The sequence below is a fragment of the Danio aesculapii genome, chromosome 17 (assembly GCF_903798145.1).
Source record: "Danio aesculapii chromosome 17, fDanAes4.1, whole genome shotgun sequence".
Classification (NCBI taxonomy): Eukaryota; Metazoa; Chordata; class Actinopteri; order Cypriniformes; family Danionidae; genus Danio; species Danio aesculapii.
The window spans coordinates 38,601,311-38,627,744 of NC_079451.1; positions in this window are offsets into that span (position 1 = coordinate 38,601,311).

Consider the following 26,434-nt stretch of genomic DNA (forward strand, 5'->3'; position numbering starts at 1 on the left):
GTGATATTTTTTATTTATTTTAATTTTTTATAATTTTTTTTATAATCCCGAATGACTGTAGAATGTCAGACTGCACAAACATGGCTCCCATGTCACACTGTAAGATCTCAACTGTCATAAAGTCAGACTGAACGCCAAACACGAAAGAAAATGGAGTTTGACGTCATCCACCCATGACACTTTCACGGGTGGATGACGTCAAACTCCGTTTTCTTTCGTATTTGGCGTTCAGTCTGACTTTATGATAGTTGAGATTTTACAGAGATCTTACATGACGGCTAGTGGCTATTGACCTTATTTTCAACGCGGAAGTGCGCTCGTTTTGCGATTTTTTTAGAACTTCCGATTCAGGTACCTATGGGAGAAATGACTAGGAATAATAAACGGCAGAAAACAGTCAAACTACTCGCTCTACAAACAGGTGTTTGCATGACTGTTTTTAATGTCTAAATATGAATGGATGGAAGAGACCCAAAGTCTTGAGCCAATAAGATTCAAAAGGCTGCACCTAAAAGGAATGTTGCTAATACTGTTGCTAATATACAGTAGAGTGCTAAGTGATTGTATTTAAAGTGGGTTTAACAGGTTTTGCTGTAGAATGCTTAGTGGTGGTTATGTTTGTTTGTTTGTTTGTATACTTTATTGTCCCTCAAGGGGAAATTTCTGTGGACTCACACAGCACATCAAGCAGGTTCTAACATAATAACAATTAAAAATAGGTCAACATACAAAAGAATTACATACACTATCGATCAGTGTTCAACAGTCTGATTGACACTGGAATAAAAAGTTCTTCAGTCTGTTCCGCTTCCAGCGGAAAGTTCTGTATCTTCTACTAGAAGGTAAAAGATCGTAAAATGGAAAGAGTACATGAGATGGGTTACTTAAAATTCTTTTCGCTTCATTTAGAGTGCATTGCTCGTAGATTGTTTGTATACTAGTAAAAGTTTCAGATCCTATTAGTCTTGTAGCAATTCTGATAATATTGAAAATTTTTGATTTCAGATTTACAGAAAGATTGCCATACCATGTAGATAGACCATACCTGATAACACTTTCAAATACAGCTTGATAAAATAAGTACATGATTTTCTTATCAACACCATAAAACCACAACCTTCGTAGAAAATACAGTCTTTGGTGAAGCTTTTCACAGATCCATTTACGTGAGTGTCCCATGTTAGAGACCTGTCTATGTAATTCTCAAATACTTGTATGACTGTACCTGAGAGATTTCTTGATTATGTACAAACACTGGTAAATGCTCGACAACACACTTGGGATCAAAGATTATTTCCTTTGTTTTTTGATTTTTGGTTATGGTTTTCTAAGGTTATTATATAGTTGTGAGGCAATATACTGTTAAGTTTGTGGGATTTTTAGTTATGTTTAATTTCATCAAGTCTGATCACACCTCTATAGTGACCATTCATGCTTGTGATAACGTTGCAGTACTTCGCATCTTCATGGAAGTTTTGTGTTTGACATTGGGTTAAATGGCTTTTCTGCAGCTGATGTTCTTGCTGTAGTGATGGTGAGGTGACTCCAGCAGTTGACTTTTCATGTCATCCGAGTCCCTGAGCTTCGTCTTGGCCTCCAGCTGTGCTGACGGGGGCCTGTGGTTAAAAGCCTGCCCCACCAGTGCTGAATAATGAATGGTAATACGGAAAGCTTCCTGTCAGCGAACACCTGTGTGTAGAGCTCTGCTGATGCCATCCTGTCAGTCTGAGCAAGACGTCTCCTGACCATCATGATTTACTCTGCCACGCCTGTAGGAGAGAAGCAGGTGTGAGGAGGACACAGACATTTGACCATAACTGCCAACCTCCTGCTGGCTCAACATGTGGCCAGTGGGAAATGTCTGTATATTAGGTTCACTTTCTCTTCCAGTGTTGCTTTGAATGCTGATTAAAGGAACAATGCACTTTTTTTTTTTTTTGGAAAATAGGCTCATTTTACAACTACCCTTGAGTTAAACAGTTGAATTTTACCAATTTTAAATCCGTTAACCGATCACTTTAGCTTAGCTTAGCATGAATCATTGAACCAATTAGACCAATAGCATCTCGTTTACAAATGACCAGACTTATGATAACTTTCATACAGTATTTGAAACTTGATTCTTCTTTAGTTATAGTTCATACTAGGACCAAGCGGCAACATCCCGCTCTCCCTCATGAAGCTAATATGGAAGTAACTGAAACTGCAATTAAAAGAAATTCCGCTTGTCCTGGCTCCACAATAGAGCACATTTCTATTGACCCCAATGTTAAAATGGCCAGCTTTACAGCAGAAAAAAAGGTATTTACAGCCTGGTACAAAAAAAAATTTGGTGTATATGGCTAATATTACACTTCATGACAAATGTGAGGGGGGTGAATTTTTAAATAACTCATCCATTTAGTTTTTATTAAGTTATATTAAGTCTGCATAATGTAGTGCATGTAGAGCAAAAGAATCTGTTGTCAATCTCAAAGTAGGAGTAAAAAAATAGACCTTTCAAAAGTACTCAAGAGTAGTATTTACAGTATTAAGCTGTAAAAATGATGCATTTACATGTAATTTGTGGATGTGTGTAAACGTAACATTCTGTAGTGCATTTAGTTATTGCCCAGCAGCCACACAACGTCATAAGATGTTAATATTAGGTCAGATTTAGGTGTGTTGTCAGGTGAACAAAATTCAATGTCTAGCCATTGTCTAAGAACAACATTATTTTGATGTCCAATAATGACATTAAATGACGTTGATATTTGGTTGATTTAGGTTGTGTTGGAAAGTGACCAAAATCCAATGTCATGCCCCAGTAAAGGGGTCTAGCAACGCAACTGGTTTGTTGTATATTGTCGCTATTTTCATATTCAAGCTGTGAAAAAAAATATTAAGGGTTAAATACAAAAACATTTATGACGCTGAAGCAACTTTAGGGTTTGCTTTTTATTCATTTATTATTCATTTATTATTTATTATTTATTTATTTATTATTCATCTAGTTTATCATCTTGTGATTTTGTTATTTGTTTTTTTGTGTGTGCGCTGCTGATCTGACTTAAATTGGTGTTTAAAATGACTTTCATTTAAGTTTGTCTGGTGTTTTAGTTGTGAGAATGCAAATTAATTAAAACTGTGAAGTTAATCAACAGTGTATTCTTCATGCAGCACTGAAGTGACAGTATAAGGGCATTAATAGGAGCATGAAAAATGTTCTTTGGAAAAGTAACTCAAAAGTAACTTTTAACCGTAATGCATTACTTTTTGGTGTAAGTAACCGATAAAGTAATAACTGTAACTGTAGCTAATTACTATTTTTCAGTAACTAGCACAACACTGATCATCTGAAATGACAGAATAAAATTACTGTACAATTGGGTCTGAAAGTCCAGCACATTAAAAATGCCATTTAAACCTTGAAATACTATTTTGTGATATTAGAAATAAAAACATTTTTATTTATGTATAAATTTTTTTAACACATTTTTTTTATTTATACATATTTATTTATTATAGTGCAATAAATTTGCCATTACATTTAATTTTCGATTCAGCTAGGCTTTTTTAGCCTATGATATCATATTCCTTTTAATAACAGAGCTTTTTTTGTTCTCCATTTTGATCACTAAATCCTGTGTTGTGTTGACATCAATGGTTCATAGCCTCCCATTTGCATTCGGATTCGTGTTGATGTTTGTTTGTGGAAGGCTCAGCCTGTATAAAAGCTTGATGGCGTCTACAAGCTATTTAAACAGCAAATGAGGGCAAATGCACAACCAACTGTGGAAATGTTTGCCAAATGAAGCAACTGCTCTCGTGTGAGAGTACATGTACATTCGTCAGGACCTAAATTGTTTATACAAAACCTGTTTGCGGCTTTTCAATCACACCTCATATGGAAGAGCAGCGCTTTGAAGCTCTCAAGGCTTAGGAACAGTAAAATCCACAGGCAGTATGATATATTACAGGAAAAGGCAGAAACGCCTGGCAGATCCAAAGCAAAAAGTTTGTGACTTGCATTTGATTTGTCAAACCTCCCATGAGGAAAAGCAGCCTACATGATCTGTAGTCATCTATTATCCGTCTGTGGGAAGTGAGAGGTAGACTCATTAAATCCTACGCTGCAGGATGCCTCTAATTCCGTTCTCTCATTTACGTTGATGACTCGGATTTTGGACAGACTTCAAAAAAGTGTATCTGTCAAAGTGGCAGTTGGGAGGCCATTAGTAGTACAGCAATAACAAGCCCTTGCAAACAATAGGCCTTGTTTATTCTTGCTTTAAAGAAGCACAGTCATTAAAGCATGATACTCTATTTAATGCAGGTTCACAATATCCATTAATATTAAAACATCACTCAGCGGTACACAAATGACTCATCTTGGATTGTTTTAATGTATTTCAGGTGCAGTTTATTGTGCTGCTGGCTTGTGCAATTATTTTAACATTGTTCATCTCGGAGTGCTGCATCTTGGGGATTGTCCTGTTTCTTTAATATGTATTTGTACCGAAATAAAGACAGCAATGCTACATCAAGATAGATTAAAATACGATTTTTAAAGACTTGTCTTGAATTTGATTGATTTAAGTTCATCTGTTTCTTAGAACATAAAGTAAACATTTAGACTGATTCTGAAGGATCACGTGACACTAGATTTTAGTGCTAATTCTGAAAAACTGTTGCTTCACTTCCCTTTAATTGTTAACTTTTTCGTCACCACTGATGGAATGTTGATATTTGTTACACATTTGTTCCTAACCATTAATACAATTTTCTGCCAATTGTGACAAAACTACACTTAACGGCCACTTTATTAGGTACAACTTACTAGTACCTGGTTGGATCTCTTTTTGCCTTCAGAACTGCCTTAATCCTTCATGGTATATATTCAACAAGGTATTGGAAAATACAGAGATTTTGGCCCATATTGACATGATAGCATCACACAGTTGTCAGCTGATGCGGATCTCTTGTTCCACCATATCCCAAAGGTGCTCAATTGGACTGAGATCTGGTGACAGTGGAGGCCATTTGAGTACAGTGAACTTATTGTCATGTTCAAGAAACCAGTCTGAGATGATTCATGCTTTATGACATGGTGTGTTATCCTACTGGAAGTAGCCGTCAGAAAATGGGTACACCGTTGTCATAAAGGGATGGACATGGTCAGCAACAATACTCAGGTAGGCTGTGGCATTGACATTATGCTCAATGGTACTAATGGGCCCAAAATGTACCAAGAAAATATCCCTCACACCATTAAACCACCGCCAGCAGCCTGAACCATTGATACAAGGCAGGATGGATCCATGCTTTCATGTTGTTGATGCCAAATTTTGAATCTATCATCCGAATGCCACGGCAGAAATCGAGACTTATCAGACCAGGCAACGTTTTTCCGTCTTCTATTGTCCAATTTTTTGAGTTAGGCATTTGCGCCCACAGAACTTCCGGTCACTGGAATTTTTTTTCCTTTTTCTTACTATTCTCTGTAAACCCTAGAGATGATTGTGTATGAAAATCCCTGTAAATCAGCAGTTTGTGAAATACTCAGACCCGCTTGTCTGCCACCAACAACCATGCCACTTTTAAAGTCAACATGTAAAGTCAACTAATAAAGTGGCCGGTGAGTGTACATTGCCATTGGTTGGAATTTTCCACCATTTATGATGCATTGCTGTCGCATCATTGACAGAACTTTCATTATTTTTAATGCAGTGCTTCCTTGCCATTACAAGAATTTTCTGTCATTTTTCACTCATGACAAACAGTAATGCTTTCTCACCTTTGATGTATTTTTGCTCCATTTACACCGGGGAAAATAAGAATTGAACATGTCATGTTTTTTTCAGGGAATAATATTTCTGAAGGAGCTGTTGACATGGAATTGAACCAGGTTTTGGTAGAAACACAAACAAAACAAACATAAAAATAAAACGAAACAAAAAAATCAAGTTGTGTAATAACAATGGAATGACACAAAAAGAATGTACTGAACTACTGAAACTATATTTAATACTTTATTTAAACAGCTTTTTTGGTGATTTGCATCACCATCCCCAAACTTCAATTACATTGATGAAGGGTGGAGGGTTGCTGACGAACAACTGAGAGATTTCAGCTGCTGTCTGGGCTTACATTGCCTTTCTACACCTTCCTTTCTTCATGTGTTCAGTACTTTTCCCTGCGCCATTTCATTTTATTATGCATAACTTATTTGTTAGCTAATCAGATTTGTTTTATTTGCATATATGTATTTCTTTGGCTGTTACCAACATCGGGGGAAATTTCAATTGCAAAAAAGGTCAACACCTTGTTGACCATGTGTTTCTGAGAAAAATTGGTGAAAAAAAGTGTTTAAAACTTATTTTCCCTGCTGTATAATATATTATTGGCAAAATGACAACACTGCAGTTGCTCAGAGTTGATCAATTTTTTTAGGTCATTTATGATGCAAAACTTGTTCATTGATGCTTTTCTTTTAAAACATACTTTCTCACCATTTGACATAATTTACTACCATTTTTGGCACAAATCTTCCTCATCATTTATGGAATATTGCACCATTTTTGACCAAATGCTTTCTAGCATTTATGATACAACAGTTTCTTTCCATTAACAGATTTATTTTGACTCAATCCTTCCTCTCTATTAACTTTTCTGACATTTACGATGCACTTCATCCCCATTGAAGACATTTTCTGTCTTTTATGACACAATGTTTTCTAGCCATTGATTGAATTTTCTACCCATTGCAGTACATCATAATGCTTCCTCCATTTTGACATTTGACAGAATGTTTACTCCCATTTATGATTTAGCACTTTGAAAGTAACCCACATTTAAGTGTTGATTAAGAAGTAATGCTGGAAGCAAGTATATACATTTTATTTCGTTTGATTTCTTGGTTATAAGCTAATGCCACTTTAGTATTTAAGGTATCAGAATCAGAATCAGAAAGAGCTTTATTGCCAGGTATGTTCACACATACAAGGAATTTGTTTTCGTGACAGAGCTTCTACAGTGCAACAGGATAACAGAGACAGGACAAAAAACAGATGATAAATATATGTATATTTATGTATGTGTATATATATATTAAATAAATATAAGTATAGGTTCTGTTCCTCCTCCAGTATATTTTACGTTTAAATACTATATAATCAGAGAGCTTTGAAATCAAGCAAATGCTAAAAATGAATGCACTGATTGGCAAACTTTTTTTTTTGTGCTGTGATCAAAGTGGATATAACAAGTAGAGAAATGAGGTCAAGCCCAGAAAAACACATTAATGTATTTTGGCTAGTTCCCAAATATGACATGAAACTCATGTTAATTTATTGTGACATATTGATTGCTACATTGTTTAAACTCCTCAAAACAGTCTCCAAAGAATAACTGACGTCCTCTTTCAATTTATAACCGTATTAATGAAAAATCGTCCTCTGTAGTGTTAAATGATATGAACTGTGTCCTCAATGAAATAATGAGCTCTCCTGAGATCCAGGAGTCTCTGCCCTACTCCTTGCCTTTATGTTTGAGGAACAATGTAGAGCAGTTCTTGGCCATAGTACCGCTGAGAAGCCTATCTGGTTGCCTCTTGATGGATGACTTTCTCTGGCGAAATCCCCAGAGAAGATCAGGACATGACGTAGGCTCCGCATAGATGATTGAATTGTACTATAGCTGTATTGCTCATTGCTTTTGGACTATGGATGGCAATTCACTGACCAGATTTGAACCTTACCAGTATCAGTTCCTCACTATTAACTACTGGCTTATACCTGCTTATTATGAAGATATTGACTGTTTACTAGGACTTATAAGGGGCTTTTTTTTCTGCACCCCTAATCCTACCCAATACCTACTGTAAACCAAACTTTACTAAATTACTAATAAGCATCAAATTAGCAGAATACTAAGCTATTAATCTTACTTAGATTTGGTTTGTTTATAGCAGGAATTGCACCTTAAACTGAGACCCCAAGTGCTTATCATATTATAAAGGCATAATTAACCCCAATGAAAATGTGGTCATCATTTACTTACCTTAATGTCGTTCAACACAGAATGTAATGTGCCATATCATCATGAGAGGGGGGGGGGGGTCTCTCCACACCACCACCAGTGTGCAGCATCCACTTGGATGATGTGACAGCAGCCTCAGGGCAATGGCGCCAGTGCGCTCAACACACACCAGCTATAGGAGGAGTAAGGAGACAATGATAGAGCCAATTTAGTGGATGGGGATGATTGGGAGGCCATAATGGTAAGGGCCGATGGGCGGAATTTGGCCAAATGAACAGAAAACATTTGTCCATCTTCAGTGCACAAATAAATCTGAAAAGAGAAAAAATACAAATAGAAAAAAATCATTTTTGTCAGTTCATTTAAAGTTTAAATGAATTACCCAACTTTACCCAAATCTCTGCACTTACATTTTAAGGGGAAAGATTTCCTGTAAATGTAAAATCTCTAATCATTTACCCACCCTCATGGCCTTTCAGACATTAAAGGTGCAGTAGGTGATTGTCTTCAGAAACCTTTTTTATTGTGCTGATTAAAAGTTTCTTCACTTTCCAATAGTAATGATTAAAGTAAATGATCTAAATGTATTTATATGTATTTTTATATTCTGGGTAAGGCATAAGACTAAAAAATGTTCATCCAATTAAAAATTGTCAGGCAGATAATCCCAAACTGTCTGTCAACAAATGTAGATTTGTTCAGCTGTGCACCCGTTCGCGCAGATCCACCATTTATGCATGCACGCACGCACGCACGTCGTGGACAGCAGTAAAAACAAATGCTGAATCAAAACTTTTAAAACCCTGAATAAATATTGGAGTTGCTTTGGCTGAAGTATTTCTTTTAGACAGGTAATGTTCTGTTTTTGAACTATTTTAGTCACGCAGAGCTGATGTAGATTGTGTTGTTTTACGAATGGGTTATATGTACGATAGTGTTGTTCAGCCACTGAAATCTTCCAGTGAAAGCTTAATGTGACTATTTTCAATTTCATAAGAGACCTTTCACAGCATCGATAATGTAGATTTTTATTTAGTTTAACAACAAAACATAAGTAGCGCTATTCCACCTAGCCTGCTGTACTGAGCTGAAGTTGCTTATATATTCACATTGGTTAATTTTTTTAACTATGACAACCTGTGACGCGCTCCCTATATTGTTTACCATGCTACTCTAAATATTCACTTTGAAGTAGCATGAAAGTATGGCTTAGTAATAAGTATAATTCCCGCACGCTGCAGGCCAAGCACTGAGAAGGGTCTGGCTGCAGATTTGCACTTGCACTTTCAGCCTTGCACTCTCAGGCTTGCACTTTCAGGCACCCACGCTTCCTCTGCAAGTGATTTAATTTACAATTGATGTGGCAGGACAGTGCAGGGCTCATTTGGATGAAAGTCCTTAACCAAAAAATCCCCCAGTTTGAAGGTTAAGGGTACCCTTAGTAAAATTGGGATTGCAAGAAAAAAATAATTTAAAAAAAGATTAACTGAAGGAATTTTATGGCTGCCATTTAAGTATTTCCCCCTAGTCTTTAGTAACAAAACAAAACATTTAAGGGATCTAAACAGCTCCTTTAAATGAACAAATAGCACTCAAAATGCAGGCATTCTCACCCAAATAAAAATGTTTCAGATAAAATGCTCACAGGACCGTAGATAACTATTTTAATAAAAGCATTTAATAAATAAACTAATATTATATACGTGTCTGAGCAGGAGTGCATCCATATGAAATCGCAGTTTCAGTGCAGCTTTAGTCTCTACATGATCCCAGCCAAGATTTATAGGTCCTTCAAACATAATGTTGAAATCGACTTGATAAGGGAACGTCGCGACTTGCTTAACGGAATGCGGCACAGATGATGTGTACTGCAGAGCTGTTTCAAGGCAAGCATTCGTGGTTCGTTACGATCTGTTTACGTAACTAAATCGACTGCGGCGCCCGTCGCAGTATGTTGCCAGAAACTACAATGAAACGCTTGGAGAAAAGGCACTTCGGTAAGGGTAACAGATAGGAAGTTTGTTGCAACGCTCTTAATGAAATTAAGTTAAATTACTGAAGGACTTTCATGCAAGTGGGCACAGGTGTCGATTGTAAATGATGTCTCTTGCAGAGCAAGCGCGGTTTCCTTGAGAGTGCAAGTCCAAGAGTGCAAGCCTGAAAGTGCAAGTGCAAATCTGCAACCAAACTCTATTACAAGCACTACGCATACAGTAAGACAAGGCGTGTGAGACCAGCGATCCTTGCATGCATGATATATTGTACATTATGACAAATTTTGCTTGCTGCACAACTGAAAACTTGCTAGATACAATTTTTAGTTCAGAATTGTAGTATTATAAACTACTATAAAGTTTTCTTACTGGCGAATGACATAAACTAGTTTGTGATTTCAGGAGGCATGGCTTTGGACATCAGGGGAGGAACTGTATTTTAAACCTATTATGCCAATCGGCTAGCATTAAGACAGATCACCTACTGTACTACACCTTTAACTTTTTTCTTCTCTGGAAATTAAATAGAAAAGTTTGAATAGTGATGCCTCTGTCACCCAATTAAGGTTAATGGTCATAAAGACTTTTAAATACAGTACAAACACTATAAAAATGCTTGGTTGTTATAACCCAATGTAGGGTCAAATATGGACACAACTACATCTACCATTGCATTAAAAAGTGTTATTTTTATTTAATTGAAATCATTGGATTTATCCATACTTGACCCAATGTTGGGCTACAACAACCCAGCATTTTTTTAGAGGGTAGTGTTTGCAAATCTGATGTCTAAACTTTTCTTTAACTGCTTTGAACTTAAATATGGATGCAGAAAACGTTTAATAGGAATACACCAAATCAATCAGATCAGCCACTATTGAAAATAAGCTGATTATTCTCTATGTGGTCTCTCGACTTGCCTGTCACACATCCCTATTAAACTGATCACATTTTACGATGCAAAAGCTCTCCCACCAGAGAGGAGCAGCAAATATGAAAATCTCAGCAGTGGCGTGTCTCATTTCTCCACATCCTGCACAGTAATAGCATCATTAAATGAAGTGTATAATTCTTTACTACATAGTTTAAAAAATGATTCCAATTTCTTATATGTAGAGAGGGAGCTTGAAAGAAATAATGGTGCAAACCAATGATACACTCTCTTAAATTAGTTTCTTTAAAAAGTGAGTAAACCTGTTGCCTTAAAAGCAACAAGTTGATTTTACTTAAAGTCAGTAAACCCATTGACTAAAAATTATGCACATAGTTTGTTTACTTAATGATTAAAAGGCAACAAGTTTACTCTCTTTTTTTAAGTAAAGTCAATTCATTGCTTTTTAGAGTTGTAGAATTAGTCTGGATTCCTCAAATAACCTTCTTTAGGTCTTTAAAGAACGCAATATTAAAGAATCTTTTTTTTCCACTGTAATGAAACTTATTAAAGAAAAAGTTTCTTAATGATTCTCATTGGAGTCTCCTTCAATGCCAATTAATTATTGTATAATTATTGATTCATAGCAGCTTTACCAAAGGTGCACATTATTACATTACAATTGTAGGGTATCAACCTACGTTAAAAGATCGATCAGGGATTTATTAGTTCAGTTTGAATCAGATTGAATCAGATTAAAAGATTCACACTTTATCTACCATTTGTCCATAACACCATATTAGGTTAACTTTTAGCAAGGTAACAAAATCTGCAGCTCGAGGCAATGACTTAAAAGCACATAAACAAGAACACAGTTCTTACAAAATGAAAACAAAGATTTATTGAGCTACGCTACATTACATGAAACTACGTAATAAGCAAACAACAAACAAATGCACACACACATTCACACATACACACAGAGGCAGTTAAGAGAATGCAAAATGATTTGACAACTGTTCCAAAATAATTGTAGTACTTCTTACTAGATCTTAGAATAACACCTGAGAAACCACAAAAGCAGAGATTTGGCTTTTCTTTAACTGCTTAAAATCAATCTGCACCAGATCAGCAAGAGACAACGTTTGTTTGTGTTACTTGTGCTTTTGCTAAAGTCTTGAGTTTCCCTCGCCGGGCTGGTCGTGGGGAAACACAGCGCTCCTGATTGGTTGGTGACTTGCTTCGGTGATGTCTTTGGGATTCACTCACTTGTGAGTGGCTGTCGTCCTGGGTTACTGAGGTGACAGACTGCTAAGAGTTGGTTTGCAGGAGTTTGTGCGTGGTTAAGAGATGGCGGCGCGATGTCCGAGCAGGGTGAAAGGGGCTAGAGAGCACAGCTAGAGCAAACAAGCTAATGCACAAAAGCGAGGTTGCTGCAGTGCATTTTTAAGTGGTGAAATCTCTTGTAAGTTTGTAACTATCTTAAATCAAATGTTACTAGACGAAAACTGTTTGTACTACTAGTTTTTCATTTACACCAATGTATTGCAAATGTCACTAGCTTTCGTTTAGTACCAGACATCATACATTAAAGACACATACACAAGGTTTCATCTGCTGTGACGGTTAAAAACACATTGATTAACTTGGTTGGTTACAATGGTTGCAATAAACATAGTATACGAGGAAAACTATGTTATTCTAAAACATATTATTCTGGCATATTTGATTATGCATCTGCCTTAGTTGTAAGACTTCAAGTGAAGTTTAATTCATATGCATTAACTCCAGAGATCTTTTGTCTCTCCTAAAGTGTGAATTTGGTAGGATGTTCCATATGACGAGCACATGACCCGGGAGCAGTGTTGGGAGTAATGCGTTACAAAAGTAATGTATTACAATAATGCATTACATTTTCCAGTAACGCAGTAGTGTAAGGCATTACTTATACATTTTCAGTAATATTTTACTCGGTACATGTTCAGTAACGCGTGCATTACAACAAACTTTTCGCCCGCAAGACATTACCAAATAAAAAATACCGCAAGTAAGTTCTATTTTCTGTTCGTGGTTAGTGAATATATGCGCGTGTTGTCATTAATCTCCCTCTGGCTATTGGAACTTTTTTTACTTTGAACGCGGAATGATTTCAGTCTCTGAGCTCGAGGTCCGAGGCTATTGGCTCAGCCCGGTTCACAGTAAGGTCAAGCCCTGACGTGCAGCGGAAGAGTGGCAAAATAGATGAGCAGAAGACAGTACATTCACGAGATGGACGTATGTGCATATGGCGTTATTTCACTGACAACAGTCGTAAGCGCAGTTTTACAAGAGCGCATTCATGTAATTCTCTGTTCGTGGACAACTCGACCGCAATTTTTTTTTTCGCAGTCGCATGCACTCAAAACACGGCTGCTCACGTGCGAATGATCTGCTCTGGCTCCGTCAGATGATGCAGACTCACATTTTGTGCCTGATGTTTCCTCTTCTTTTCGTGCTTTTGCTCTCCAGAGATTCTCCTGTTCAATTGGTTATCCCAAGAATGTTGATATGGTTTATATATTGCTACAGTATTTATTAGCAATACACGAAACACTAAAAGGTTATGATAAATTCTATAATAAATACTTGTGTTTTTGAGTGTTAGATATACTGCCTATGTTTTAGGCTAGTATTAGTTACAATTTGTTAATGAATGCTTCTTTTCTCTGTGTCTTAAGTGTTTGAAATTGGAAATATTTCATCATATAACAAACAACAAAAAAGGTTATATTGGATTAGATTAAAAATGTTATATGTAAGTCTATTTTAGTATTTTGGTTATTGTTAATAAATAGTGTACAAATATAAATTATATCAAAAAGCATGAAAGGAAAAGGGAACACAAGACACAAATTGTGAGTCTGCATATAATCTCACTGAGCGAGTAGTGTACTGTGAGCGCACAAGAAATTTTGTGCGTGAGCAGTGCATATTTTAAGGGAGCATGAGAAAATTTACACGCGAGCAGCGTGAAATCGGTGCACGAGCATTATATTGAGAAAGCTATGTTCATCATGCTCACTTTGTGCATGACAGTTTTGTGTTGTGAACCTGAATTTAAAGTGAATAGAATAATGGCAAGATTAAGAAAAAAATGCATCTCGTCATGGCATTGGAGTTTACATATAGGCCTGTTGTGTCTAATATGAAAATAGCCAAGCTATTCACAGATATTGCCAGATAATCACTTTACCTTTACCATACTTTCAACAGACTTTGATCATTTTTGATTCTGGCTCTTATCCTTTCTTGTATTGTCTTGAGCCTTCACGTTGCCAAATATATACTATATTGTTAGTACCCTGGATAGGTCACCGTCATTCTGCTACATCATATCGCTTTCTACTGGATGTAAAATGCTCTGCAGTACATTTAGTCATTTTAGAATGTTAAGTTCTAATTCTGTAGTTATTTTGGTGAAAGTAACTAAAAAGTAATATAAGAGTAATGTAACATATTACAATTTTGAGACAGTAATATTGTAAGGTAAGGGATTACTTTTAAATCACAGTAATAAGTAATCTGTAATGTATTACAGTTTGGAAGTAACTTGCACAACACTGCCCGGGAGTCATGAAGAAGAGTCTCGAGAGGCAGTTATTTAGGTTTCCTGTTGAAAATCCTGTAAAGCACCATTGTTATGTCATTAATTCATTTACCAAATTTGGTACAGGGTACTCTGAACATCTGCTCACAAAGTATTGGTCAAAATAGTCAAATCAATTGGCTCTCTGTTATCGTGATGGTATAAGCCCTCGAGCCAGTTGTAAATGACTGAGCCACTATGACACCTGATTTTTAAGGATTCAGATTCTGACTGTTTTTGGTTCTGTATACCAGTGAGTCACAACACAATCAAATTAAGTTAAAGTTACAATCAAATATAAGTTATTATATACAGACAAAGTTCACCTGCAATTTTATTGCATATAGGTGATGTCTGTGTGTACATGCTTAATGAAGTGTATTTGTGTGTACAGTTTATTTTTTTCCCCAACTTCTGTTTAACGGAGAGAAGATTTTTCAACACATTTCTAAACATAATAGTTTTAATAACTCATTTCTAATAACTGATTTATTTTATCTTTGTCATGATGACGGTAAATAATATTTTACTTGATATTTTTCAAGACCCATCTACACAGCTTAAAGTCACGGTTAAAGGCTTAACTAGGTTAATTAGGTTAACTAGGCAGGTTAGGGTAATTAGGCAAGTTATTGTATAACAATGGTTTGTTCTGTAGACTATCGGAAAAAAATATAGCTTAAAGGGGTAAATAATTTTGACCTTAAAATGTTTTTTTTAATTAAACAATGCTTTTATTCTAGTGGAAATAAAACAAATAAGACGTTCTGCAGAAGAAAAATATTATCAGACATATTGTGAAAATGTCCTCGCTTTGTTAAACATCATTTGGGAAATATTTAAAAAAGAAAAATAATTCAAAGGGAGGCTAATAATTCTGACTTCAACTGTATGTGTTGTCCTCGATGGTTGGCATCATCTTTTCACATGTCTTGCATCCCCCAATATCTAAAGGCCTCGGAATGGGCATCCTCAGGGGAAAATAAAGAACAAAGAAAATAATTAGCGTAGCTGCTGTTCATAATGTATTTGAACAAGAGATATTAAATGTAAATGCGTAAAAGAAGCGATAAAAGTGAAAATAGGAGTTATGTAACCAAACATAAAAACAAACATAAAGCTTATAAGTATTTCTAACAAAATGTCATTAAGACAGGAGGAGTGTGTTCAACAAAAGTGCATTAAGACAGGATGAGTGTGTCCAACAGGAAGATGTCAAGCCCACTCACCTGCATGGAGCACACTCATACAGCATACCATAAAGTGATGCATTGTGTGTATGCTTTACTAAAAAGATAACTGACAGTGTGTGTCTGAGCCTCAGATATTATCAAGAAGGCTATTCAATGAAGAGCCCTTGTTTTTTTTTTTTTAGAGAGTATAGACCGTGTACTCTACAATATTACTTATAAATGGAATAAATTACAATGTGCAATATGATGAAATCCTTCTTTCTAAATAATAGGCAATCTTCAGTTGCTAAAATCATCAGGTTTTCGCAGCTGTATCACACTGTGTCAATACCAGATGCCAGTGGTGTGACACAATGTGACTAAAGACAATAAAAACATATTATGAACAGTGATCCTGTCTGCACTGCATGGGGTGCGAGTGACACTAAACTGATTCCTCTTTCTATTTATGTCACAAGAAAAATTATTTCATATGGGCAATTTGTCACATGCACCTCTTGCTTTGGCAACTATGATGTAAAACGAGTTTTAAGGCTTCATGTTGGAAGCCATGTCGCCTTTACAATGCTATGTTTGTTGTTATTTTTACTTTAAACACAATAAAAACAGCCTATTAATTGGCATAATAATAATAATAATAATAATAATAGTTCATTTATTTGACTATTATCACACAGAAAAAACGACAATGTCAGATGGCATTTGGAGGCTTTTGTATTCGAACTCTTCAAATGTTCTTACAATAGAATACACTAAAAATAGGCAGATCAGCTACTACTTCCATTAAAAAAAAATTTAAATGCACATCCAATTGACACTTTACCATCCCATGAGGCCATGGAAGTGAATAGCAGCAAAGTAGCACAGTTGGTGTTGTACTGTAAGTCCCATGACAGTAACTACATGGCAGATGCAGTACGTACACATCTAATTCATGCTATATATAGAACATACAGTATATAGTAAATGGTTGAAAAACTGTTTAGCCAAATGTAAATCTCAGACACACTGCCAGTGATTTGAAAACTTATTTGAAATGTTATATACAGGGTTTCTGTGGAGTCTAAAATTGTTTTAAATCTAAAAAGTTCAATTCCAGGCCTTAAAAAGTCTTAAATCTCCTGAAATATTGGTTTGTAGGTCTTTCTTTTTTTAACAGGTCTTAATTTTTCTTTGTTCATGTATAGCTACCCAATCTGGCCATTAACACCGATAAAATCATCAACAATACATCTCAATAAAGCTTTTAAACTTTTTATTTAAAAAATATATAATTTTTAACTCTATTTACCATAAGGAAAAAAAGTAGCGTTTAGCCCGGTATAAGTCTAATATTCTAATTACAATGGTCTTAAAAATGTCTTAAAGTCACAAGTTTAACTTCACAAAATACAGATTAACTGTTGCTTCATTTTTCCTTCAATTTTTCGTCACACCTTTTTCGTCACCACTGGTGGAATATTGATATTTGTTACACATTTCTTCCTAACCATTAATACAATTATCTGCCAATCATGACACAAAACTACACTCACTCTACACAACTTTATTAGATACACCTTACTAGTATCGGGTTGGACCTCCTTTTGCCTTCAGAACTGACTTCGTGGCATAGATTCAACAAGGTACTGGAAATATTTCTTAGAGATTTTGGTCCATATTGACATGAAAGCATCACACAGTTGCTGCAGATTTGTCGGCTGCACATCCATGATGCGAATCTCCTGTTCCACCACATCCCAAAGGTGCTCTATTGGATTGAGATCTGGTCACTGTGTTTGAGTACAGTGAACTCATTGTCATGTTCAAGAAACCAGTCTGAGATGATTCACGTTTTATGACATGGCGCATTATACTGCTGGAATTAGCAGTCAGAAGATGGGTACGCTGTGGTCATAAAGGCATAAACATAGTCAGTAGCAATACTCAGGTAGGCTGTGGCGTTGACATGATGCTCAATTGGTACTAATGGGCCCAAAGTGTGCCTAGAAAATATCCCCCACACTACCACAACCAACCTAAATCATTGCTACAAGGCAGGATGGATCTATGCTTTCATGTTGTTGTTGCCAAATTCTGACCCTATCATCCAAATATCACAGCAGAAATTCAGACTCATCTGACCAGGCAACATTTTTCCAATCTTCTATTGTTCAATTTTGGTGAGCCTGTGCGAATTGTAGCCTCGTTTTTTTGTTCTAAGCTGACAGGAGTAACACCTGGTGTGGTCTTCTGCTGCTGTAGCCCATCCGCCTCAAGGTTGGACATGTTGTGCGTTCAGAGATGCTCTTCTGCATACCTCAGTTGTAACGAGTGGTTATTTGAGTTACTTTTGCCTTTCTATCAGCTCGAAACAGTCTGTTTATTCTCCTCAGACCTCTGGCATCAACAAGGCATTAGTGATACTCACTGGATATTTTGTCTTTTTCTGTCCATTCTCTGTAAACCCTAGAAATGGTTGTGCGTGAAAATCCCAGTAGATCAGCAGTTTCTAAAATACTCCAGTCTGTCTGGCACCAACGACTATGCCATGTTCAAAGTAACTTAAATAACCTTTCTTCCCTATTCTGATGGTCTGTTTGAACTGCAGCAGATCGTCTTGACCATGTCTACATGCCTAAATGCATTGCGTTGCTGCCATGTGATTGGCTGATAAGAAATTTGTGTTAACGAGTAGTTGGACAGTTGGAGCAGTTTTTTGAGATTTCAGGATTTTGACATTCAAAAAATAAGCGTTGGTTGGTTGGTCTGGTTGGTTGCTTGACATGGAGTGGTTAATATGACCACCGAATTTCCTTGAACTGGATATTGTTAGGAATTGAGTTGGTGAGATGAACTCAAGTCAGAGCAGCCTGAATAATTCATGAATTAGCTGGTCATGAATTAGCTGTTTGTTTTTTTTTCATTCTGCTTTAAAAGTCTTTTTTTCACTATTATCATACTTAAAAGCAAATCAGGATGTCCTTTAAAACATTTAAAAGAGAAAAGGTAAGTCATGTATTTACAATGAGTTTTATCCTAGATAAAATAAGGCACAAGGTTTAATGCATAAAGTGACTTGAGAATTCGCTATAATTAATGTTAAATGCATCTTTATCTCTTTAAAATGAATGACTAACGCTGTATGAACCATGCACAGATGTGTGCTTGTTAAAGATAGCGTCGTTTGAGTGATTCATTTCATGATTCATCCAGTTTTAATGTCGGTTGTGATCCGCCCACGCAATATTGTGCAAATTTAGATCCTCACACATAAAGTTTGCAAGGATGCGCACATACAGAGAGATTACTAATCAGAGGTTGTTTTGCTAATTTAGTTTGGATGAACAGATAATGCTGTGTGCTAGGAGTGGGTGTAGTGGTGAAAGAATTATATTGACGTATAAGTAATTACTATTTATTAATTGTAGTCTTTATTATGTTAGTTTTGCTTTTGCTATTGCAATTCTTGGACACCTGTTTCTTTCTCGTGGCCATTTCACCTCCTTTTCATTTTGTAGTCTTGCATGCTCAGGTAATCAAACTGATGGCAATAATGTTAGCTTTAGTTCAGTGAAAAGTCTAAATTGCACCAGTTAGGTGACCATAATCAGTGTTGGGCACGTTCCTTTAAAAGAGTAATTATAGTTACTAGTTACTTCTCACAAATAGTAATTGCGTTAGTAACTGAGTTACATAATTATATATTCATATAATTATATAATTACTAGGATAATTAACTATTGCGTTACTTTAAAAAAATCTAATTTGTCAAATGACTATAAAATAAATATAAAACATTTTACACTAATCTACACTATTAATGTTGTTGTGGGACAATGTGAGAGCCAACGGCAGCATGTCCTCAACTATATATCTAGATATGATTTTGTTTAATTCTGTAATATGTTTGTGGGGGAGAAAAATGAAGTTTTATTTGCTTTGACGTTATGATGGCTTCATCTCCGACTTTGGTAGCAGAGCTCACGTTTTCACTGGCGTAGCCACTAATTTTGTGAAGGCATGTGATGATGTGAGGTGCTTCGTTAGTTGAATTTTTTTTCTTTTCTTCCTGGACATAAGTTGCGCGATACCTTAACATTCTTACCTTCCACCTCACTGAGGGAAAAGGAGTGCTTATATTTACAGTTTGCAAACGCTACCTTTGAACTTGTTGGATTTGCATTCATTCTGACTCCAGGTCGTTGGTGTGTGCCACTGAGACATCTTTTACACGAATACATTTTAGATTTAAAACAGTGTTTTAGAATGGATCTAATCTCACTGTATTTGTTAAACGTGTTATTTAATTCATTTTGTCTATATAGTCTATATCTAAAGACATATTCCCCGACTTTGGTCTTTTGAATGCATTACTTGTTCTCAGGTAACTTGTTTTGGCTGAGCGCAAAGATAAGTTAATATATTAGTTTATGTAACCACGTACGCTAATTCTGCACATTTAACTGATTTCTTGCCTTTATTTCCTATTTTGTATAAACTTATTGTACTTTATACTGTTATAATGGCCATTATTGATTATTAAAACTGATATTCAGCCAAAGAGAGGGTATGTTACGTATTTTCAATGATAATGAAAGGAGGCAGAAATGTTATAGGCTCTGTTTTTTTTTATAAATATGCGTACAGTGAAGATGACAGTCATATAAATAAGTATCTACATTACGCCTCAACATTTTGGCGTCTGTTAAGTTGCTAATATCAAAATAAAAATCAGCAGTTGCTTATATCATGTTGTCATTTTATTGTTAACCCTCTACCGCACACATTATGATAAATCTATTTTTAAAAAAATTGACTTTTTTTCTTTTCTTAAAATGGCTTAACTTGAAGTGCTGTAAAAAAATAAATATATTTTTAAGGTACCTTATGAAATGTTGTCATATGGCATTGGACAACAGTGGATCTAACTTAGAAATGTCCAATTAGTTTAGTATTGCAGTATTATAGGCTTTAACACAGAACTTATAAATGACACCTTATGCATACTTTCCAACAACTCATATTCCAACAGCTTTCATTTATTCCATTCTTTTTTGCTGAATATTATTAAAAACAAACCTAAAATCGTATCATTATGTACAGTAAATATAAATATTTTCTCCAGTAAATATTATAACAAATATAAATAACAACTCCAGTATTTCCAGATGCATCAGAATAATGTAGCTACTAGCTAACAATGTTTATATATATTATACTATATACTATACTACGCCTGTCTTATCTGCCTCTGAGCTAACTTACCGGAACTGTCTCTATCAAGTGTCCAGTCTGCATCATTTTCATGCTCACTAAAACCCATCTCATCCTAACTTTCATCTGCAGGAAGAGCCAGTTCTGTCCTTTTCTTGTTTCGCTTACCATAGAACATGGTGGTGCTCGCTAATACATTGTTCCCTGTATTCATATCTATTCAAAAGTAATATTGCCATTAAAACTAGATTTTATCCATAATGCAAATGTCATTAACATACAACTAATCAACATTATATTACTAGCATTCATGTTGTTATTGTTACAACTTAAAAGTTCACCGCTGACCTTGCCAGCTAGATAACCCATTGCAATCTTGCACGTTCCACTATTGCACAGTGTTACCATTCGGCAACACATACATTTGATCGATTTACAAAAAAGTAAAGAGTTGTGAATATGTCTTCATAACTTACTGAGGTGATGTTTCAGATTTTTTTGTGGATCTGACATAATTTGATCCTTTGTTTTTATTGACGTTTACATTTGCATTCAGCAACTACTCACAATAAACGCCAGTCTGTCAGAAATCGCGCTACAGAACAACACAGCATGTCATGTGACTTAACCAAAGCACATCATTGGCTACTCTAAGGTCTTCTCTTTCCAACAAAAAAATAAATAAATAATGTTGGTCTTTAAGAAACAGTGGCAGGGAAATGAACATAAGTATCATGTTGCCATATGGTGCAGTAGAGGGTTAAGATAGTGAAACAACATAGCCACGGTGATGTGAATGATGTTATAAAGTACACTGTTCCCTTTGAAGATTTACCCGACATGTCCTCGGGAGTTTGTTTTCCATATCAAACTTGCGAAGTCTGAACTTACAAGGAGTGGATGCAATACTAAACTTTGTGTACGCTACTTAATATTGAGGAAAAAGTCCCAATCAGAAAAAGCAGCCCAATCTCAGTGTTCCCCCATCCACACTAACGGCTGTTTCACACCGCAAGCACAAGCAGCGCTTATGGAGAACAGAAGCAGCGCGCAGGCAGTTGCTTTTCACACCGACTGCGTCTGCAGCGCACAGCTCATCATCAATCTATCTCTGTCTATTCTATCTAGTTGCTATAAATGCACTTTTTTTTACTTTTTATCTACACCAAGGCAACTCTTTATTTTTCTAATTATATAGATCCTAAAGAGTACACTTCTCACACTCTCAGGAGTGTCATTCATGTCTTTTCATGTGCACTCGGTCAGAAGACAATCGCCTGTGGTATCATCTCATTTTGTTTTTGATTGTCAGGATGATGTAGGCCTATAGTTATAATAATATTTATACAATATAGTTATATTAATATTTATACATGATCAGACTAGTGTGCAACTTACTAAGCAAAACTAATACTGAAATTGTTTTAAATTTGGTTTTGTAGTTCGGACCCAAATAAATATTTGTTGCCGTTTTCAATCATTAAAAATCATTTAATTGAATATATAAAAATCAGTGGATATTATCGATGCATTTATTGGGTAAAATTGCTACTTTTTACTGTCAGACAATGTTTTGTTTTGGTCATTATCAATGCACTGTTACTTTAATTGAGTGTGAGCACAGTGCAGCAAAAACAGAGCAGTGCGGCCACAGCGGAATGAACTGCCAACTTATCCAGCACATGTTTTACGCAGTGGATGCTCTTCCAGCTGCAACCCATCACTGGGAAACACCCATAAATTTTCATTCACACACATAAACTGTGGACAATTTAGTCTACCCATTTCACCTGTAATACATGTTTTTGCACTTGTGGGGGAAACTGGAGCACCCGGAAACCCACACGAACACTGGGAGAACATGCAAACTCCACACAGAAATGCCAACTGACCCAGCCGAGGCTCGAACCAGAGACCTTCTTGCTGTGAGGTGAGAGTGCTACCCATTGTGACACCGCATCACCCTTCTGTTAAACATCATTTGGGAAATAATTGAAAAAGAAAAAAAATTCTCAGGAGAGCTAATCAGCTTGACTTGTATATAGATTATGATTTCAGTTTGTGACCATATTGATTTTATCTTTTTTTTATTTCACAGTCCCCACAAAATATACTTTATGAATGTAATTATATGACGCTGTTACTGTAATATTGCAAACGTTCAGTGCACTAGTTGGCAAGAGCAGCTTTAACACCTCAGTGAATTTTCCCATGAGCCTCCAAACAATGGAGGGTGAGTAGGAGGGACAAACATTATAATGACGAGGGTGCTAATCTAATTGTGCTTGCTGGCGGGAACTGCTGCTGGAGACACTGTAAGAAACTGGCTCGTTTTTCACTGTGTTTGCCCAGACAATGTCTGGAGTGGCTGTAGTAAACAAATCTTTGACTATACTATACTGCATGACACATTTAGAGTTGAGAACAGAAGCTGCGATTCTCCCTTGCAGGGCATTTCCAAAAGTCTTTGTTTTAAACTCTGGGAAGAGATCTGGGAGAACCGAGAAGGTCTAAAAAATACCTTCTAGGTTTCATTGATCCCTATTATATAAGGCGATTGAAATCTTTGGTCTTGAGTGCTCCGTTCTGGATACAGTTTGATGAAGCCATAAATGCCATGCAAGTACTTTATGAGTTTATAAGCTGTGACATGAAAACAGGATCTATTTTACACTACCTTGCAAAACTGTCACAGATGAAGCAGTATATATCATTTAATAATATAACAAAGTGCATTCCATCCATCTGTCCATCTATCCATCTGTTCCAATCCCATCCACCCATATTCATCCCAGTCCATCCCAATCCATTCATCCATATCCATCCATTTGTCTGTCTGTCAATCTGTTTTAAATTCGATCCATCTGTCCGTCTGTCCCTCCATCCATCTATCCATCCATCCATCCCAATCCATTCATCCATCCACCCCAATCCATTTATCCATCCATATCCATCCCAATCCTTTCATCCATCAATCCCACTCCATTCCTCCATCCATATGCATCACAATCCATTCATCAATCTCAATCCATCCATCCATATCCACCACCAATCCATCCATATCCATCTCAGTCAATTCATCCATCCATATCCATCTCAGTCAATTCATCCATCCATATCCACTCCAATCCATCCATATCCATCCATTCATCCATATCTATCCAAATACATTCATCCATCCATATCCATTTATCCATTTATATCCACCCCAATCCATTTATCCATCCATCCCAGTCCATTTATCCATCCATATCCATCCCAATTTATTCATATTCATGCCGATCAATTCATCCATCCATATCCACCTCAGTCCATCCATATCAATTTTATCCATCCATATCCATCCCAATTCATTCATATCCATCCCGATCAATTCATCCATCCATATCCACCCCAGTCCATCCATATCCACCCCAATTCATCCCCATCCATCCATCCATCCATCCATCCCAGTCCATTTATACATCCATATCCACCCCAGTCTATCCATATCCATCCCAATCAATTCATCCATCCATCCATATCCACCCCAATTCATCCCCATCCATCCATCCATCCATCCATCCATCCAGTTCATTTATCCACCCCAATCCATCCATATCCACCCCAATCCATTCATATCCACCCCAATCCATTCATATCCATCCCAATCAATCATCTATCCATATACAACCCAATCCATCCCTATCTTTTCATCCATCCCAGTCCATTATTCACCCATATCCATTCATCCATCCATCATAATCCATTTATCTATCTATCCCAGTCCATTATCCACCCATATCCATCCCAATCAATTCACCAATCCATATCCATCCCAATCAGTTCAACCATCCATATCCACCCCAATCCATTCATCCATCTCAATGAATCCATCCTAATCCATTTATCCATCCATCCCAGTCCATTTATCCATCCGTATCTACCCCAATCCATTCATCCATCCATATTCACCCCAATCCATCCATATCCTTTCATCCATTCATATCCATCCATCCATCCCAATTCATTTATCCATCCATCCCAATCCTTCCATCCTTATCCATTTATCCATCTATTCCACACCAATCAATTCATCCATCCATATCCACCCCAATCCATCCATATCGATTCATCCATTCATATCAGTCACAATCCATCCATCCATATCTATCCATCCATTCCAGTTGATCCATTCGTCTGTATGTCAATTCATTTTAACTCGATCTAGTCCGTCCAACCATCCTTACATCCATCTATCCTAATCCCAGATATCCAAACCTATTCATACATCCCATTTGTCCATCCCAATCCATCTGTCCATTCATCCATATAATGTGTGTTTTTTTTTTTTAATAAAAGCGAATCAAATTGTTTGAGTGACAACATTCTGAAAAACTACGAACAAGACGTAACTGAAAATAGGGCTAAAACTGGACAAGTTTGGGAAAGTGTTGAGTCGGAAACCACTGCGGTAGAACTAATTTAACAGTAACTAGGCTTTTTTTATTCCCTCTCTCGCTCCAAAAAAGCCTTTCTTTTCATTGAGCAGCAGACCTCTTTTCTTTGTAAACCATTCTTTTGGAACCACAGTCAGGGCCACTCGTTTGTTTGTGTACCAGAGGAGAGAAAGGCATTCTTTTCCTCTGTCAACCAGAAGAGGTTGCTTTGATGGCATGACGTGTGTGGTGGCGAGAAGCCGAGGGACGGACGCATAATGTCCAAAATGAATAAGCAAATGCGTAAACCGATGAACTCGGGCCCCAGTTCTCTTTATGAAGCTTGTCGTAAAGCCATCATTTAGAATTTGTGTCGGCATAAACAACCTGTCTTGGCTTTTTATGGGAGGAATGGAGGAATGGAAAGCGCCTATATTGCTGAGACAATTTTGCGGATGACCTTTAGTTTAGTGGCTGTCAATTTATCCTGCTGAGTGAAAAAGTGAAAAGGAAAAAAATGTAAGAGCAAATGCGCTCTGACAAGGCCAGTTCTCTGAGCAATCCGGAACGTGTTTAGAGATATCGCTCATTTAGCCCAAGTAGCGGTTTCAGGTTATTGCTGATGGACTGACCTCTCTCGACTTCACCTTTCAAGACTATTCTCAAAGGAGAACGGCACATTATTACCACAAATTTAAGGCAGGCAGGATAAAATGCCTAGTGTGGTTTGCAGAAATAGGGCAGAAATGTCAGACTTGCATCTAAATTGTTGTTTTTGCTCTCTATCAGGTTTCTTTTTAGCTTTGGCATGGAGAAATAGTGTGGGTGAACTTGTCCCGTAGCATAGCTGATGGAGAGACAGACATTTATGGACCCCTAGGCCACTGTTAGGCCTGGGAATTATGAAACTCATAAAACCAGCTCGACTCCGGCAGCTCGGCAGACATAATGAAAGGAGGGCCTTGAGACAGAGAAATCACCAGTCCGAGTTTGGAAATGTCACCTGGAATTACGATATGATCAGAAGACTGTGTCTGGTGCCCAAGGTGTCCTTTAAATTGAGCGTTCTGCATATAGAGCGGCATGATAAGACAATGACTGATAAGCATGTTTAATGT